Here is a 16,351-nt window from a genome sequence, read left to right on the forward strand (position 1 = left end):
CATTGCTGTCGCCGTTTAATGACAGGATCTTATCTATCCATAGTTATGTCCTATATAGTTATAGTCCAATGCTTTATGTCGATAGGTTATTGAAATGTAAGTACCTAAGCGTTAAAGGATATATTTGTCTACCTCTAGTAAGTTAAACTAAGGATAGATAGGTCATTGAAAACGACCGTTATTAGATTTCAATTAAGTCTTCTAAGTTTTATTCCTTAAACACTTGGCCCTTATGTAAAATTATTGCGATATCTATGGAGACGACCCGGCATACGACGGCGCCGCAATCGACCACTACGTATATTTATTTATTAAAGCCTATTAGAATATAAAACTATTACTAATTCATTTACTTATTATATTTCGTAATTTACTAGATTGTCTCTCAACCCAGTACCAGATACACTATATAAATTACTAAAATAATATAAAACCACTTTTCGAACATCCACAAGTGCTCAAACATAATTAAATTAAATTGAACAAAACCAGGCGGAGTAGCGGTCTGGAAGTACATTTTGTATTAATTGAAAGTTGTTTTCTAAAACAATTGGATTGTTGAGCTCGGAGTTAGAGCGGGCGTCGGGCGTATCACGAGCGGAGGGCGGGCGCTCGCGGTCTAGTACCGCAATCCGAAACAAATAATTACTCTTTTTGTACTTCATCCCTATTCGAATTGCTACACCCTAGAATATGTAACGACTGGAGATGCTATTGCTGATTATGTAAATTTTTTAGCAGGACTTCAACTGATGGTATTTGATATGCCCTGCCCATTACAATGCAGTGCCACTCAGGATTCTTGAACCTCTCAGTCACCTTGAGACATAAGATGTTTTAATTTATTTATTTAGGTACAATAACAGATAACGAGATAAAACTAGCATCTAATGACAATTATTATATTTTTATGATCCTGAGATCCAATTAAAATTGTACACATCATTCACCAAATACAATAAAAAATAATAAGTGCGCCCAACAGAGATTACATTATGACGAAATTTAAGTTGAACATTAAATTATTTTACGTAAACTAGCAAGTTCTATAAAGAGTATTTTTAAACAAGTTTATATTTGTAAAGAATATATCAAAATCAGCACACACTTCATTAAATGTTAAGTGTTAAGTTACATTTGTCCAGTAATTTCACTAGCTACGGCGCCCTTCAGACGCCTTTGTGACCCTTAATGTTAATTTGGACTGTATTATGATAATATGTAATAATATGTATTGCACTGGTTGTATTATTTATATTCATTATACGACAAGAACTGATACGGTGATGAAATGAAATACGTTTAACTTCCGGCTTCTCAAGATGTATTTGGACTCATTCTATAAGACTATTTGGGACAGGTTTTATTCACTTCCCACTCTCCCCACGCGACACCCGCCAGGTACGGTATTACAGCCGCAACACTTTTTATAGCGTATGTCAAAACTACGATCCTCTGCAGATATGATCAAATTAGTTCATCTTATTCTGTGCCAGTCCATTATTATCTATTGCATTTTAGTATTGGAAATTGCCACAAACAGATTTCTTGGCTTACAACGGGCGGAAAGAACTGTGTTAAAGAAAAAAATTTGATGCTTCATAAAGAATGTGAAGTTCTTATTGTTCCACAGCTCTTTTTGTTACGTTCACAGATAAGAAAACACACCACACTGTTTCACAAAAGAAATAGATATCAAAGATCGCATACTCTGTCCAGTCCAAACTTTTGGAACTTATTCAGCCACTATCAAGTATTCGCAGGTGATCTTTATACAATATTGTCAAATTTGCAAAAAAAATATAACTAAATGGCTCACATATAAAATCTGTATGGTTTTAAAAACTGGATAGCTAGCCTAAGAGATCCAGCTTATAGTAAAAACACAAAAATTTGTATAAATACCCGCAAAATTATTTGATAAGACATGAAGATTTCGATTTTTTTTTATTTGTAACAGATGATCTGGTAAACTTAATCGTATAACTTAAATGAATGAATGTTATATTAAAACAATGTAAATTTATTCGCTAACACTATTTAGATCTTACCGTGGGTATCCAATACCGTGCTTTACCTTTTGAGATACATACTATAATATTTAGTAATTTAAATGCTATATTTTTCAATTAGAATTAAAGTTATTATCATTGTCTGTCTTGCAACATGTGTTGTTTAGTTGTATGTACATGCGGTATGACCGATTCGTTGGTTGAAGCCCCAATTAATTTCTGTTGATTTTGTTCACAAATACGAAATATCAACACGTATTTGTTTAGGTTAACACAGGCAGCCAAGTCTCACCAGTCACCACCAAACATCGCAACAAAATAACACATACATCACGTCTCCATCTGGTTTCATACTCTCAGTGCTTTAACGAATTCAGGCACATCAAAGGCGATGCTTGCTTGAATTTTATAATTGATGTAATTAGTATTTAACTTAGAATTAAACAGGCCTTGTTAACAATTTTATAAACGAATGCCGGATTTGGTAAGTAGGTAATTGTTACTGCCTTTTCAAGTATAATTTATAACTTTTCTCCAATTAATATAACATGCCTTGGAATCTGTACATTAGATAGATCTGATAATAATTATGCTTTTTTATGGAATAGGAGGATAAACGAGCGTACGGGTCACCTGTTGTTAAGTGATCACCGCCGCCCACAATATCGTACAACACCAGAGGAATCACAGGAGCGTTGCCGGCCTTTAAGGAAGGTGTACGCGCTTTTTTTGAAGGTACCCATGTCGTATCGTCCCGGAAACACCGCACAAGGAAGTTCATTCTACAGCTTTGTAGTACGTGGAAGAAAGCTCCTTGAAAACTGCACTGTAGAGGACCGCCACTCATCCAGATGGTGGGGATGCTTTATCGCTTAGCTAATTATACGTTTAGAGAGGGCCTCTAGCTGTTAGGCAACGCATGAAAACAGGCCAGGTTTATTACTTCAGTGTGCATCGCAAGCTATGTCATACACTACCAATTTGTATAACACTTCATTTTAGGGTGCGTGCGTTGCTGAAAATTGAGGCTAACGTTTCGCCACTATTTTTGGCGACGTGCTAACAGCTGTCACAGTCTATCTAGACGTATACTTAAATTATCTAAGCTTTAGCGGTTCGTCAAAACCATAGACTTATTACATCAGTACAGTCTGCAGTACAAACTCTAGTGTAGACAACCTGACAGCATAATGCGTGACCGATTTTAAATTTTCAACACGTGCGTTAGCTGGAGGAGCTAATTCCAAGCGTGGCTGACTAATTACGACTTATCAATGAAAATCGGTTACACTCATAATAGATCCGCTTCAAAATGATTCAAATATTTACGCGTAGAGTACATATATTCGTATGATAATCGAAGCACTAACAAAATTGCGCTTTATAATTACAAATTTAAAAGTTTAAATTCCATTAAAACAGCGGTTTCAAAAACAAACAACTCTACGTTCATTGACGAAGATCGCTAATTAGTTGTTCGCAAACAGTTCAACTAAATTATTTGTATATAATTGTGTTTAAATATTTTTACAGTTGTTTCACGCGTACTTGTTTTCCATTATCATCATTATCAGGACGAAATAAAAGTGATAGGACATCTGGATTCGAACCGGGGTCTTCTGCTTTCCGGATCACCCAAACTGAGCTATTATAGTCTTGTATATAGTGGCGAAATTTACCTTTGTATTCTAATGTTATTGTAGCCGTTGCTCATTAAAACACGGATAAAACTACATTTTTTAAAATTGAAATCTAGCTAGATCGATTTTTCGCCCCCGAAACTACCTGTATACTAAATTTCATTAAAATGGTGGGAGCTGTTTCCGAGATTCAGATTATATATATTTATATACAAGAATTTCTCGTTTAAAGATATAAGGTTTGCCCTGGGGTCAATTCTGTAAAGTCGACCTCTCAAATTCAAAGACGGGTGATCGCAATTTAACTAACAAACGAAACACGTAAGTTTTTCACGATTATTTTCACTTAAACCGAAATATAAGGTTTATTATTTAATATAACTTTAATTTCATATAATAAGTATTCATTTTTGGGTCTATGTAGATGATGTTATTTGACTATTTAACTAGACCGTTCGTCAATGAATTCTAAATATTGGCTATCAATATTCGACCCCCACGACCACGTCAGTTACTCTGTCAATCATTTTCGGTGATCGTTCAGACTTCTGTTCACTCGATTTTCGCTTTTTTTGTAATTTCTCAGAGCTAATACAAAAACCTATACTAAATTTCATTAAAATCGTTTGAGCCGTTTCCGATATTCAGATTATATGTATACAAAAATTGCTCGTTTAACCATATAAGATTTTGATCATAAACTTAGTATTCAAGCGTAATAGACTAACCCTTTGTGAAAGTGACATAACCTTACCTAAAAACCTAGGTGTGAGAAAGAGATTGAATGGATGAAGATCGTGACACCGTTTTCAAACAATTTAGTATCCATTAGTCTCCTGTCAACTTTTTGTGAATTTTATTGATTTTATCGTTATTGTTCTGTGATTTAACGGACATTAATTAAAAAATATAATGGTGTCGTATTCTGTATTATAGTTCTGTAATATCTGTTACATATAGCAACAACTAAAGAAACATTTCGCAGGTAAATACTGAATCTTCAATACTACTTTCGTTATGTTTATTTTCGTAGAACATATACACTAAAATAGTTAATATTACATTTTAAATACGCAGTAAACACTCTATTTTGCTAAGATTATAATTGTAATTCTATGGTATCTAATACCAATTAAGAATCAATATCGTAATTAATCCAATAAACTAAACTGCAAAAATATCTCGGGATATTTCGAATAGGAATCGATTTCAGCCGATTGACATTCAGGAAGGACGAAACTGTTCGGATGATTAGTCAAGCGAACGTTACCACGACCTTCAGAGTCGTGTGAAAGAAAGGAGGGATGCATTCACCGCAGATTCGATCAAGTAATCGATTGTAGAACGAAACTCGATTCATGTGTCACTCACTAAATTTCCAAAACGGTATATCTTTAATAGTTTTACATTCGTTTTCAATACCTATCTATCCTTAGTTTAACTTACTAGAGGTAGACAAATCTATCCTTTTGCGCTTACTTACATTTCAATAACCTTGACAGATAGCATTGGACTATAACTATATTGGACATAACTATGGATAAGATCTTGTCATCAAACGGTGACAGCAATTTAACCGTAAGTTAAACTACGGATAGATAGGTTATTGAAAACGGCCGTTAATCATTGGCACGGGTCAGGACTACAGTCACAATACAGTAATAGCAAAGAAACACAAATTAAATTTATAAACTAAATTTACGAACGATGCGGGACTCGAACCCGCGACCGCGACTCGCATTCCGTGCGAGCGCTCTTCCACTGAGCCAACCGTTCGAGTGATGTAACGTTCATGATTCTTCATATGTCTTGTTCAACTCTCAGGTTGTGGCAACAGCACAAGGCTGTCTGTCCTTATTGTACTATTAAAATTTTAGCTACTGCTTTTCAGAGATTCATTATTCATCAAATCAAAATCACTTTATTCATATAATAAAATTTGAAAAACAAAATTTTATGAACGATGCGGGATTCGAACCCACGACCTCCGGCGTTCTGTGCCGGTGCTCTAACCAACTGAGCCAACCGTTCGAGTGATGTAACGTTCATGATTCTTCATATGTCTTGTTCAACTCTCAGGTTGTGGCTTCATCTACAGGATCTACTTTACAGTTGATAACCTGCTCAATCCCAATCAGATCAATTCGCGTAGATCAAAGAAATAAAGAATTGTTGGTGAGACTTCGTGAAGTAATCTCTTTACGATGAGATAACAATAATAATAGCTGAAGAGACGCATTTGTATGTCAGCAGTGGAGCGTAATGGCTGTGTTATGTAAACAGGCCGTTCCGTAACGACCCGAAACAGATTATATTAATAACATTAGTAATAGCTAGGGTTGACAAGCGTACCGAACTTGTTATTACTTCTTTGGAAAACGAGGACAGCGAGCGTAGTAAGTGAACATCGCCGCCCATCCGCTCTTACAAAACCAGAGGAATCACAGGAGCGTTTCCACAATTTCAGATGAGTGTTGTCCTTATTTTGAAGTTACTGATGTGTAAAGATGTTTCCAGAACGATATAACATAGGTACCTTAAAAAAAAGCGTACACATAAAATTAAATTGCTTTTTAGTCTAAGGCTGCAATTAAAATGATAATCGAAAATTTTTATCACAAAAGAAAAAACAATTCTAAAAAGCCGTTAACGCTCCTGTGATTTTACAGGTGTTGCAGGAGAAGGAAGTAGAGGTGATCATTTAACATCAGATGATCTGTACGTCCGTTTGCCGTAAAAAAAAACATTTGCTGTTACAACAGCACAAGGCTGTCTGTCCTTATTGTACTATTAAAATTTTAGCTACTGCTTTTCAGAGATTCATTATTCATCAAATCAAAATCACTTTATTCATATAATAAAATTTGAAAAACAAAATTTTATGAACGATGCGGGATTCGAACCCACGACTCGAACGACACGCGTTCTGTGCCGGTGCTCTAACCAACTGAGCTAACCGTTCGAGTACCGCCTCGTTATAAAATTCTGTTTGCTTTGTTCAACTCTCAGGTTGTGGCTTCATCTACAGGATCTACTTTACATTTGATAACCTGCTCAACCCCAATATTTGCGTATTAGGAAATTGACTTGAGATGACGCTCTTATAAATCTAAACAATATATATCTTATAAATCTATACAAAATTTTATGAACGATGCGGGATTCGAACCCACGACCTCGTTCATAAAATTATGTTTTTCAAATTTTATATGTGTATTAATCCTAGGGTTATCACTTTAAAAAACAACATATTGTTTATTCATATAAGTCAAATGACACTTATAAATTTAAAAAAATTTTTTTTTTTTTTAAATTTACCGCCACTTTAATGTGATGAAGTGGCAAGAAACTCATTCTTTAAAATCAAAATTTACAGCTTTATATTTTTAAAAATCATTTCAGTTACAATATAATATGTAAAGTGATGCAACAAAAATACTCAACGCCTTTTAATTAAGTAAATATAAATTATTAATATGTAAAAACAAGAATTAGTGAGTACAATAGATACATTAATCCACACCCACCGTAAATAGGTAAAGGTATTTTGCGAGCATTTTAATATCGTTACTTTTATCGTGACAACCCTAATTCCAACATAATGAACGTTATGTGACGGGTATTTCTGGTTAGAAGAGCTGCTTGAAGAGGCTTATTGGTGCGACTTAGAAGGCTTCGAATGATAAATCGTTCACGTGACGTCATTTTCGTTACAGTATCCTACAGTTTTTTTTTATGATAATAAGGGACATGACGAACAGGACTTTCAGCTGATTGTTATTAATACGCCCTGCCTATTTCAATGCAGTGCCGCTCAGGATTCTTGAAAAAATACTGTGCGGCACTAAAGTTGCGCTTGTCACTTTGAGACATAGGATGTTAGGTCTCATTTGCCCGATAATTTCGAAACACAATAAATAGCTTACACATTACTGCTTCACGGCAGAAAAATGCGCCGTTGTGGTATCCATAATCTAGCCAGCATTCTGTGCACAGGAGCCTCCCACTGGTAGAGTTCCATGAAGAGTGCTTTAGTATATTAAGTTCAACATACTCCAGTAATACATTGTAACTTAAATGACATCATGACATGATAAATATAAGATTTAGTATGAAAATAATAAATTATTCATTTATTCAATGTGTTTGGAGGGTCAGCTATTTTTCAAACATAATACAAAGCTTAGGTAACACAAAACCAATTACAAATTGTCGCAAATGAAAACAGTATATTTTGAATATTCATTTTGTCATTACCTGCCAATCAAATAGTACAAATCCCAAAAATATCCCAAAGGTCACAGTTCTATAATAAACTTGATAACGCGTCCTTGATGGCTTAGGGCGACATCTATCAACAATATCAAACATTATTCGATAACAAACCTTAACAAAATAAATATAGAATTGGCGCTTTTATATTTAATATTAAAACAATTTGTTTTCTTAAGCTTCTTATCCTCTTAAATATTCACGAAGTATAACAACGTGTTAGAATTAAACACCAAGTTGCACTTAACAGTGAATAAACAGTAAAGAACTCTAACAGAAAGAGATGGCGGGAAATTGTGAGGCGCATTACATCTACCTACCGCTCTGTCAAGAGCGTATCGACCGAGGAGAAGAATACAGTACATAAGGATTATCCAAATGAATCTTATATCTTAACCCCCTTATTCATAATGGTCCGCTAACTTAAAACAGCCACTAAGGAGTGTTATTTCTCATTCTGACTTAGGTCAATAGAAAAAGACAGACTGAGAATTAGCAATGCTTTAAGTTAGCAGACTATTATGAATAAGGGGGTACATCTTTAAACGAGCATCTTTTTTTAAGGTAGCCTATAGCTTTTTACAAGCTCTAGTCTCTGTCTTAAAGTTTAGTGGTTAATGCGTGAAATCGTAACAAACAAACTTACACTCACATTTATAATATTAGTACTAGTGATTGTAAATATTTTTATAAACCTTAGATAATATATATGTCTAGATAGAGCCTCTTGCTGCTAGACAACCGATGAAAACAGGCCAGTTTTATTACTTTAGTGTGCTTGACAAGCTACGTCTTACACTCGCGATTTGTATGTCACTTTTTGTTATCATGCACGCATATTGCTCAATATAGGGTTGTCAACCTCTATTTTTTTTATGTTTTCACAGGGGTCCCAGTCTATTTAGAATACGATCTAGATATAAATGGTCTCTGTTATAAGCATTGTTTGTTCTGAATAAATTAAATTTGTAGTAAAAAATTACAGTATGTATGTCTCAAGCTAATAATCTCGATAACCCTGGGCACTGCATTGTGATGCGCAAAGCGTATCTCTTCTCATAAAAAAATGTACTGAATATTATATATATAGATATTAAATCTCTTGAAAAGATGTAAAGTCATCTGCGGATAATTAATTGTCAATAAAATTTAAATATTGCATATATTTACATACTGGTGGTAATGTAATGTGTAAACATCAAAATGGTTGACCTTTCCATGACCTTATGCTGACACAGAGGTGAATTATTACAATTAAAGTCAATAAAAGTAGTTTATTTTTTATTAACTTAAAATCAATTCCATTACAATTCATTTTAATGTCAACAATACTACTTTCGTAAGCTAATGGCGGTCTATTGCTTTTCGCATCTCAATACTTTCTACTAAAAATGATGTTATTCTACCTTTATATTCGGATTGTGTACAGATTCAAAGCTAATCCTTTACTAAAAAAATTTCAACTAAGCTATTAGTCTCATAAAAATAATAAATAAGTGTGGAGCGACATAATTTATTTTTTATGGAAATGGAGGACAAACGAGCGTGCTGGTCACCTGGTGTTAAGTGATCACCGCCACACACATTCTCTTGCAACACCAGAGGAATCACAGGAGAGTTGCCGGCCTTTAAAGGTGTACGCGGATTTTTTTAAAGTACCCATGTTGTATCGTCCCGGAAACACCGCACAAGGAAGCACATTCCAGTTTTTGTAGTACGTTGAAAGAAAGTTCCTTGAAAACCGCACTGTGGAGGACCGCCACACATCTAGTTGGTTGAGATAATATCATTTGTGGCGTGTCGTGCGAAGGTGGCAGGAATCAGGTAAAACAGCTCTTCGGAACACTCCCCGTGACAAATGCGGTAGAACACACACAATGAATCGACGTGTCTACGCAACACCAAGTTATATCCAGACGTTCACAGAGCATTGGGTTCCCGAAAATTCGAGGTGCTCTGCGTTGCACGCGGTCAAATGGATCGAACTGATACTGGGGTGCACCAGATCAGAGATGGCAACAAAGGTTGATTAAAAATTGTTTTTTTTTAAATTCGCTTTTTTAGTATTCGAAAATCTAAATTGGTTAAATTATAATCAATTACATATAAGTTTAATTGGTTATTCAAATTCAAATATTTTTATTCAAAATAGGAAGTGAAATCACTTATTGAAAGTCAAAAAACTAACACCCATTCCAAAATGAATGCCTCAGGCCTGAGAAGAATGGGCGCAACAAACTCAGCGGGCTTTTTTTTTCATCAAAAAATGTTTTACAATTAAAGTAACATTTACAAAGTAACAAAGTAAAATGTTACTATTAAAAAATAAGTTTAATTGTACAATGGTACAATTAAACTTATTTTTTAATAGCCTGAGGCCGGTCGCTCCATTCCCAATCTGTGATATTATTAAGAAAGTCATTTATGTTATAGTTACCTTTACCACACAAACGTTTTTTAACAATTCTTTTGAATAACGTAATACTTTTGTATATTACTACTTCACTACTTAGTTTTGAACATTCTCTGGGATCCTGTTGTAAAAGCATATACATCGCCCCACAAAAGACTTGTTAAGACAAAAGAGTAGCAGGCATTATAAGCTTATGTCTGTTCCTGGTGTTAACATTATGGTTATGACAGTTTCTGGCAAATTCACTTATGTGCCTATGAACATACATTACATTATCAAGAATATATTGAGAAGCAACAGTCAAGATGTTAATTTCTTTGAATTATGCCCTCTTCTGCAGCACAAATATTGTATTAATATCGGCAGCGCTGCCCCACAGCAATATACCATAGGACATAATACTATGGAATATTAACTGAAGCCACAACCTGAGAGTTGAACAAAGCAAACAGAATTTTGTAACGAGGCGGTACTCGAACGGTTAGCTCAGTTGGTTAGAGCACCGGCACGGAACGCCGGAGGTCGTGGATTCGAATCCCGCATCGTTCATAAAATATTGTTTTTTCAAATTTTATTTGAATAATAGAAAATGTCTAATAATTGCTTTTTCCGACATTGTAGGAGAAAATTTACAATTTACAATCAACAGCCACTTCGTCAATGGTGGGTGAATTAAACCTCCTTGGGTGTTTACCGGCAGGTGTTTTGTCAACTCGAATGACAATAATATGGCTGTTTGATTTGCACGAACTTGTTGCATTCTTAGCCTATATACGAGGGGAGGTCAAAAAGTTCGCGGAATGACTGGGAAAAAAGATGAAATGATACATTATGTTATTTTTCCTTTTCAATATATTCCCCCTTAACACGAATACATTTTTGGGATCTGGCATATAACTTATTAATACCGTCGAAAAAATAGGTTTTGTCTTGGGCGTCAAAATACGCCGAAATCGCCGACTTGACTTCATCATCGTCTCTAAATTTTTTTCCACGCAGCTCTTTCTTCATCTTTGGGAATAAATAAAAATCGCTAGGGGCCAGGTCTGGACTGTAGGGTGGATGGCGTAGTTGTTCAAAACCGCATCGATGAATGGCAGCCGTCGCAACATGACTCGTGTGAACGGGCGCGTTGTCGTGCAAAAGGAGTACACCTTTTGTCAGTTTTCCTCTTCTTTTTTCTTTAATAGCTTCTTTTAATCGGTCCAATAGGGAAGCGTAGTACTCTCCCGTTATAGAAACACCACGTTCTTTATAATCGATCAAAAGAATACCTTCAGTATCCCAAAAAATAGTCGCCATGATCTTTCCGGCCGATTGCGACACTTTAAATTTTTTTGGGGGTGGTGTGCCTTTTTTGTGCCACTGCATCGACTCCTGCTTTGACTCAGGCTCATAGTGGTGAACCCAAGTTTCATCACCGGTTACAATTCGGGCCATAATTTCTTCCCTAACTTCTCCACAGCGGTCCAAATACTCGCGGGAACAGTTGACGCGCTCACGTTTTTGCAGCGGCGTGAGCATTCTCGGGACCCACCTTGAACACACTTTACTCATGCCAAGATGTTGATGAAGAATATTTAAAATTGTGGTTTCTGATACTCCAACTGATGCTGCAAGTTGTTTCTTCTTCAACCTTCCGTCTTCCAATACAAGTTTTTCAACTTTTTCAATGATTTCCGGCGTAGTGGCCTCAATGGGCCGTCCAGGTCGAGGATCATCTTCAATTGACTCCCTTCCTTGCTTGAAAAGGCCGTGCCATTTGTAAATCATGGTTTTACCAGGAGCAGAGTCTCCGTAAACAGCTAACATCTCTTGCAAAATAGTTTGAGGCGTTTTTCCTTGTTTGGTGAGGAACTTTACGACGGCGCGATGTTCAATTTTGTCCATAGTGGCTAGTTTGTTCCCGATTTACTTGTTCACTCGTTTGTAACTCGAAAGCTAATGACCCAATTAGGCTAGAAATTGGCATATATAGTAATTATGAGTTACTCAAGTAGCGGCTACCTGGAGGAGCGACCTCACCCCCGCCAACCCCGCCATTCCGCGAACTTTTTGACCGCCCCTCGTATACTTTACTGTCACTCTCAAACTTATGGCTTATCAGTCTACATAACAATAATCTGATAGATAGTTAATAACTGTTGTTAATCTACCAATATCTTAATTAATTTTTAAATTAATTTATTTCCAATATTTGATTTGTATGGACATTTTTTCCATGAGAGATTTTATTGACGCACGATTTGACAATTCTGCTGTGAAACAATTTCATTATTGATGTAATGAAATATTATTGACAAATTCATAAAAACAGCATTTTATTTATTACTAGCTCATAACCGCGACTTCGTCCGCGTACACACATGACTAAGCACGTATTACTTATAAAAATGTTTATTTCTTATGACAAAACTTAAGATTTATCGTTGATAAAAATTTCATTTTCCAATTTTAATTGTGCTAAAATTAAGTTTATATTTCACCTACGAAGAAAGTTGGAAAGAAATGAAAATTCTAATTAGTTATTCATTTTAAAATATTCATTCAATTTGATTTCTGAACGACGGGGGACGACACATCAAAGGAAAAACAAAATTGTTGTTTTTATTTAATTCCGAGCATTTTCTCGTTTATTCACCTTTTAAACCTTCTCTGGACTTCCACAAATAATTCAAGACCAAAATCAGCTAAATCGGTCCAGCCGTTCTCGAGTTTTAGCGAGATTAACGAACAGCAATTCATTTTTATATATATAGATCTACAGAACGTCTGTCGAGTCAGCTTGTATTATTATATAGAGGATGTGCACGTTAATAAAGTGAGTAAAGAAACTTTCTTTGACTTTGAGAGACTATGCATTTAAATTGCGTTTTAAATTTAATATCACTTTAAAATGTACTTTTTGGGTTTCACAAAAGATTTTAAGGCTAATGAAAATAATAAGAAAACACTTTAAGTTTGAAGGTATATTGTATTCTGTCGCTTTAAACCAAAAAGGGTTTTAATCTCTTTTTAAACATAAGATAGGTTGGATGATTATCTATAGGAAGCTGGTTTTCACTTTCCATGAAGTGAGCCACTTTACAGTTTACATCTTCTTAATAAATAAAATAAAAATAAAAAGCCTTTTTATTTGCTCCTATGAACTAAGTAACATTTTGTTTAGTGGATTGGTAATTATAATGAAATAAAGTAATTTTTGTTAGTATTTATTAGTTATTTGATTTCATTCATAGGAACCCCCGTGCGGGTGTAGGCCTCCTCCAGGTTGTGCCATTTAACCCTATCTTGTGCCAATCCGAGCCAGTGTTTGCCTGCGGTCTCGCGTATGTCATCTGACCAGCGTTTGAGCGGAAGACCTAGTTTGCGCTTTCCAATTCCTGGTCCTTTCCACTCTGTGACCACTTTCGTCCAACGCCCATCCTCAAGTCTCGCTACATGACCGGCCCACTTCCATTTTAGTCTTCTGATATGTTGTATAGCATCTCTAACTTTGGTACGTTTCCGAATTTCTTCATTTCTGATCCTGTCTTTAAGTTTTATCCCTAGGACACTTCTCTCCATCGCTCTTTGGCATACCGACAGTCTATTTGCGTTAGCTTCTGTTAAAGACCAGGTCTGGCTACCATAGGTTAGTGTAGGTAGAATGATAGAGTCCATGAGTCTCCGTTTGTGAACAATAGGTAGCTTAGATTTAAGAAGATTTTTCAGGGACCAGTATCGTTTACATCCTCTTACTTATATAAAAATAATAAAAAACATTGAATAGCAAATTTAAAAAAAAATCACGTTCCAATCAAGGTGTTAATTGTTATGGTATCTTTATTGAATGGTATCTCAATTTCAATTCTAAAAGCAGCATCAAGCGTGATTATTTATATATATATATGTTGTCCTTGTCTGTTAAACTAATATATAAAATTCTCATGTCGCGGTGTTTGTAGTTGAACTCCTTCGAAACGGCTTGACAGATTCTCATGAAATTTTGAGTGCATAGGTAGGTCTGACAATTGGACAACATCTATTATTCATCCCCCTACATGTTAAGAGTGGTCCACGCCAATTATTTTTTTTATTTTTTTAACATTTCTTTAAAAATTGGTTTGATTATGAGTCAGCATTAAAAAATACATACAATTTCAAATTTTCACCCATCGACAATCAACAGTTACTTTTGTATCGCGATTTTAATATCGGCAATACAACGTTTGCTGGGTCAGCTAGTACATTTATATAAAATTGACGTAAATAAATTCACTTACTTTTTCGTATTGCCTGAACACACATAAGCAGACAAAAAAATTATAAACTTCTTTTTTAGCTTCAGTAATGTTTGCAGAACACACAGCAAGGATTCTTTTTTAAAAAATATTCAATTTACAGTTTTAACTTTGTTACGATTTTATGACATATATATATAGATTACTGCAGATACTTCTAATAACGTCATTAACTGGTGATATGTTTACTGCACGGCTACATTATGTATGGACCACGCTGGAACGTGAATTCCCCTCCCGTACCCCTTTCACCCCCCCCGCTCTGTCCTGTTGGGTCAGTACGGTTTGCAGTTTCATTACTGTTATTATATATTGTGATATTTTCGTGCTAGCGCTGCTTAGTGTTTGAAGATTTCATTGTAACGTTTTGACTTTTGTTGTTAATAGTTCTGTGTCGCTTTAATAGTTCTGTCAGAAAAATTAATACTTACTTTTCGTACTTAACCCAGATGCTTTCATTGACTTTTCACCATTATAATAATTATGATCAGCATCGCAACACAACACCTTTACATCAATCTGTAATACCTAAAAAAATAAATCGTTGTTCATTACCTAATAATAACATCTAGAGATGCTTGTTTTGCACACCGTAACAAAGCGGCGATGTGACGTCATCGACGTCGGGACCAGATATAATGTATCCGGGTAGTAACTGCTAATGTATTTTACATACATACATAAACACTTACATACATTACACAAAACATCACCACACTCGCCGACAAGTGTGTTCTTCTCATTTTTTTATCCTTCATCTTCATTCTCTATAACTCCTTCCCACAAGCACACAGCCGGTCCGAGGTTCGAATCGTAGTTTTTGCGGCCTCCACGGCCCATATACTATGTCGCTGTAAAAGCCTTCAGGGCTGACAGCATAGAGGAGGTTTTTAGTCGGTAGGGGGTCGGGGGACTTCCAAGTCCTACATGTGGGCCCCGTTTCGGGGTCTTCAATACGTAAATGTATTTTCCTCCTCTCCAAAAAAAAATGGAAATGTATTTCTAAATACTAGCACTTGTATGTATTTATTCTTTATGATTTAATTAAAATGTTATGCCACATTACACAACATCGTCGCATAGCGGCGAGGTCACGACAACACCCGTTGTTGCAATATTCCCATCATTGATAATTGTTTTGTAACATCGCGGTTCTCACACCTATCAGATTCACAACTCGAAGCTGTTACTACTTCTACAATAGGACAGAATAGAAATATATTTATATACCATAGGGTTCAGAGGACTCAGTGGCGTGCATTGGGTTTCTAGCAAGGTAGGCACTGTGGATCTAACTAGTCGTAGTTGAGCTTTGGAATAAGCAAAGATTGCTTACCGTAGGTATCTGGTATCTAGCGTAAGGAAAAATATTATGAGTGGGTGTTCAATAGAAGTTTGGTTATAAAATAACAGAACCAAATTAAACTAAATTAACTCTAACACTGTCTAATTGCCTATATCAGGGGGGCTCATACGGTCGATCGCATTTGCTTTTTGAGTCGATCTCGAGAAAAAAATCCGATATAGAACTATTTACAGATTTTGTTTACTAAAATCGGTAATTACGTACCATTTTACGAAAAATATGTTCCGGACATGCATTGTCATACCGATTCAACATCCGAAGTCACTCTTTAGTTAAGTTTAGAACTTTAGACACTAGAACGCGTTTGTTTTGTAAGAACCAATAAAATCGCAATTTTGAATAATTGTGAGTTTTTTCATTGACAT

General features: G+C 35.4%; 1 protein-coding gene and 1 non-coding gene across 2 annotated transcripts in view; both read right to left on the bottom strand.

The window, feature by feature from the left end:
- The window catches only part of LOC126968374 (uncharacterized), a 220,972-nt gene that overhangs the window by 190,858 nt on the left and 13,763 nt on the right, over positions 1 to 16,351 (bottom strand). The gene's annotated exons all lie outside the window — the stretch shown is intronic.
- Positions 5,610 to 5,683, bottom strand: Trnas-aga (transfer RNA serine (anticodon AGA)). The gene has a single exon. It is a non-coding gene; the product is annotated as a tRNA-Ser (tRNA).

Source organism: Leptidea sinapis, chromosome 1, assembly GCF_905404315.1.
Source record: "Leptidea sinapis chromosome 1, ilLepSina1.1, whole genome shotgun sequence".
In the NCBI taxonomy this organism is placed as follows: domain Eukaryota; kingdom Metazoa; phylum Arthropoda; class Insecta; order Lepidoptera; family Pieridae; genus Leptidea; species Leptidea sinapis.